Source organism: Lates calcarifer, unplaced genomic scaffold (assembly GCF_001640805.2).
Source record: "Lates calcarifer isolate ASB-BC8 unplaced genomic scaffold, TLL_Latcal_v3 _unitig_1906_quiver_3827, whole genome shotgun sequence".
Lineage (NCBI taxonomy): Eukaryota > Metazoa > Chordata > Actinopteri > Centropomidae > Lates > Lates calcarifer.
Genome location: NW_026115836.1, coordinates 3,201 through 7,659, shown reverse-complemented (window position 1 = coordinate 7,659; position 4,459 = coordinate 3,201). Strand labels below are relative to the sequence as shown.

General features: G+C 42.7%; 1 pseudogene; it reads left to right on the top strand.

Annotated features, from left to right (window-relative positions):
• The first annotated feature begins 1,252 nt into the window (after nt 1-1,252).
• Nucleotides 1,253-4,001, top strand: LOC127139624 (SE-cephalotoxin-like; annotated as a pseudogene).
• Nucleotides 4,002-4,459: the final 458 nt, after the last annotated feature.

Sequence of the window (4,459 nt, the reverse complement as noted above, 5' to 3'; positions counted from 1 at the left end):
CATCAGGACTCAATCTGTGTTCGTCTGTTTGATTCAACGGGAAGAACTTCTTCTGTCCTGTGTGATGGACGGTGGAGACAGACGTTGTATGGTGACAGAGTTGGTCAGGATCAACATGTGACACCATATCCATGACATTAGTGTTTAATCACATGACCAGCAGACTTTGGCTGACCAGAGGCGTCCATGTTTGTTTGGTTTTCGGCCTCTTCTGTCTCATTAAGTGTTCAAGCTTTTAGACAAATCTGAGTTTCCCAGTCGTGATGAAGTTGACGAGTCCTCCAACTTAAACCACCATATACTTAGTTAGTTCCAACCCTCTGATACGAGCCACAGCAGTGCACCAGCTGCAGGTGTACTGGACCTTTGTCTTTGGTCTGCAGCTCTAACTCTGTGAAGGCTGCTGTCTGGTCTCTGGGTCGCAGCCAAAGACCCAACTCTGGTCACCGGTGATGACCCTGACATGAAGGGTGGGTTGTCCTGGGCCTGTTGATGGAGATCATCACAAACAGAGACACTGTGCTGTGTTAGGAGCCTGACACCTACAGTTATACAGATTACTGATTACTGATCACTTTGCACCAGTAACAGACAGAGATATCATGTTTTCAGGAGGTCTGTCTGTCCTGTTCTCATGGACAAAATATCTCCGTAACATCTTGAGAGAATTTCCTATAATTTGACACAAACGTTCACTTGGTCTCAGAGATGAACGGATTAGATTTTGGTCAAAGGTGGAAGGTCATAACTAATGTACTGATTATGACTAATTTCTGCCAGAAGCCTAAGAGGTTAAAGTTATGAAGTGATGATATTTTCTATCCAAAAGGTCAAAGGTTAGCTTCAGTGTGACATCATAACATTTCTGTCCATTATTCAAACACCATACCTCAGGAACAGAAGGGGAGACTGTGACCATATTTCCTGAAACTTGACTGGTTTATGGAGGCGTATCACCCACCAGACCCTGATTCTGATTCTCTTTGTCCTGTTGAACTAAGTGCAGGTTCAGACTCTGTCGACATTAGTGTGTATACTCAGTGTATAAGAGAGAGAAGGGAGGTAAACCACCGTCTCATGGCTACAATTCACATCTGCCATCTTCTGCACGTGGTGTTTTCTAACAGGTAAAGACGAGGTGGTTCAGACCTTTGAACAGAGTCTCTTTGTGGTTTTGGTCTGTTCAGATAAGTCATCTAAGCAGTCGTCTTTCTGTCCTTTCTCCATATAAGGTAAACCTCTGTGCCTCCAGCTCCACCTGCTCCAAAGTGGATGAGAATCATGTGGTTGAAGGGAAGGTGTGGTCAGTCAGCCTCCGATAAGAATGACTGGTTGTGCTGTGTGGAGCTCAGAGATCAACAGCCTTCAGACTGTGGTCACAGACCATCATCAACAACCATCCAGACTACCTGCTGATCAGCTCCACCAGCCACACCTTTCTGGACCAGTATCCAGCTCTCCAAGCCTCTTCTCAGGTCTGAGTCTTTTTATTTATCTAAGGGATCGTACAGTCAAACGTAGTTACATACAGATAATGTACAGAGGTCCAGGTTTATGATACCTTCAGTATCACTGTTTTTTCAAACCTGCTCTATAGAAAATCAATAGGCTGCAGTACAATCTGTTAATGGTTCAGTCAAACTGAGAATATGTTTGTCTTACATCCTACAAAGGTTGTTAAGGCTGTGAATAATAATTTTAAACATATGAGAATCCAAACATATTTTACAGGCCTAATTTTTGGGACCTGAACATTAAAGATTCAAACTCTGATAAAAACCTGAGACAGTGCTGAAATCACTTTCCTGGATTCTGTCTGGTTTGACACAGAATGACTGCATTGTTTCACTTGTGTAGTGGAAACTTCAGGTTTTTTGATTCTGGTTTTTCCATGACTGAGTCTTTGACTGACAAACATGACTGACCACATTACCACATGACTCTTTTTCTGAGAGGAAAATATTAAATACTGTTGAATGAGAACTTGTGCTGCATTTCACTGGTCTCTGATCCTTTAAGGTTTGTTTGAGAAACTAAAACCTGATCTTTGTTTGATCATTTTAAATCAATAGAATATTAATGTTGGTTATAGTTAGAGAAAATTTGTCATCACCTGCTTCATACAGTCAGTTTTGAGTGAAGTCAGTATAATGAATTAACCTGTCCAGGCTCTGTCCACAGAACTGTGTCATTACTTCACAGTGTTCATCCAATGATGTGAAAATGTTCCATATTTAAATGTTAATGTTTTCTCACAAAAATATTTTCCACAGTTGTTTCTACAACACATCAATTAAACTTTGTTCTGAAATTGTTTTGATAAAGTTCAAAATCTTTCTAACCAAATATTACCTCAGGTTAGTTTCTCCCTCCCCTCCTCTCCCCATCTCTCTCTCTAAATTATAGGTGAGGTATGAAGGCTCAGACAATTTGAAATGTTCAGTTGATAAAGGGACAAATGTTCCTGCAGGTCTGTGATGGGATGTGAACTCTGGTCTCTGGTATGAAGGTCAGACATACACATCCATCAAAGGACATGATGAACTTAATGAACTGTCCAATGTGGGCTTCATTAGCAGGATACTGAGCTGGTTTTATGGCCCAGTTTCACAAATTTGCCTGGACAGAACACAGTCTGTGCACCAAACAAAACTCTCAGTTTGAATAAGGAAAACTTCTAGAAAACAGCAGGTTGTGAAGGAGGGTGAGTTACTCTTCAATGTACAGCATTAAGGAAAATATCCCATGTTATGTTATCTGTGTTGCAGTCATGGCATCTCACGGTGGTCTAACTCCATGCTGTTGGCTTCACTGATCCTTCTTCTTTACTGGACGACCTCCTCTGCTCAGTCACATGACTCCACCTCCACCGACCTCTCAGCCCTCGACAGGTTCAAGAGAATCTTGCCTGAAGACACCAAAGACAAAACAGAAAAAGGCCTAAATGTTGTAACACAGTCTCTAAGTGTAATGAAAGATGTGGTGGATTACATTGGAACTGAAATATAGCAGGTGTGTTGAAGGGGATCTCTGGCTTTGCCAGCTTGGCGCCTGGCATCGGAACTCTGGTCTCTTCAATCATTGTCTTGGTCTTGGTTTTTATTCCTCAGCGTGACCCGTTGAGTGAAGGGTTTGCTGAGGTGAACAGGAAACTGGACCTTCTTTCCATCCAGATCTCCAACCTGGCAACAGATGTAGAATGGTTCAGCTACGCCAGCGTCTATTCTCAGATGAGGTCCGCATCCTCAACGCCTGGAAGAAGTTAACAGAGTTCCGTGAAAACAGTGGGTTGGTAAAAACTGCTGAAGACAAACTCCGACTGGCAGATATTCACCAACTACTATGAGAACACAGCAGTTGAGGCCAGTGTAGCCAACCTCTACCATTACCTGACAGTCAGCAGCACGTCTCTGAGTGGAAACCTCAACGACCTGCTAAGGAAGAAGTTTAAATGTAGCATCAGTGAGATCGGTAAATATAACATATATTTTAGCAGCTTGCTGTGGAGGGGGATGGTACTCAACCAGCTCTACTGGAATCTGGTTGGTTTTAACCCATCAGGCAAAGAGCTGAACAAACCCAGATGTTCAAGACCGTCTCCAAAGGCTCAGATATCAGCTGTGAAGTTCTGCCTGGACAATTATAATAAATATATGAAGGATGATGTGGAGGATATCGCCAAAGTACTGAATCCTGACAACAAACAAGCCATCGCCGATCAGGTGAAAAAGGCTCTGGACAAGAAGTACAACTGGTATAACTGGGTGGTGCTGGTGCACCAAACAGGCCCCACAAAAAGTCACACCTTTTATAATATGGAGAATATCCCTGTTGGTAAAATCACTGTGGCTGTGGGCTACACTCAGAAAGCTAACATAGAAAAAAAAGAGGAAGTAATAAAAGAGTTGAGTTCTTGTTACAAGCAACCACAAACAAAACAAATGGGCAAGGTGGTAGGCGAGACATCTTGTGATGATATCACACAGCAGGAGATACCACGGGTGCAGTCGAAAGGTTTCTGGTGTTTTTGTGAGAGAGTTAGTTAAAGTGATGCATGCCAGCTTTAAAGGAGAAACAAAGACAATTGCCAAAGTCCCAGTCGCCCTGCAGATTTCTCCTTGTTTTACAGGCAGCACTCCAAAAAAACAAGATGGCGAGCTCCACATCTATTACTCCAGAACCTTAACCCTCTGTGCTCCTAATCCCTGTAAGAACAAAGGAAAGTGTGAGAGGCTGCTGGACTCCAATGAATGGCTGTGTAACTGCCCAGATGGTTTCTATGGAGACAAATGTGAAAAATATTCAAAATCAGCAAGACTCCAGTGGCTGATAAATTCCAGTCTGTGCCTGACATCAGCACCATTGACAACAAACTGAATAAGATGGAGTCCAGACTGGACACGATGGAGTCCAAACTTGACAAGACTATCAAAGTGCAAAATCCCCATCAGAGGAAGAA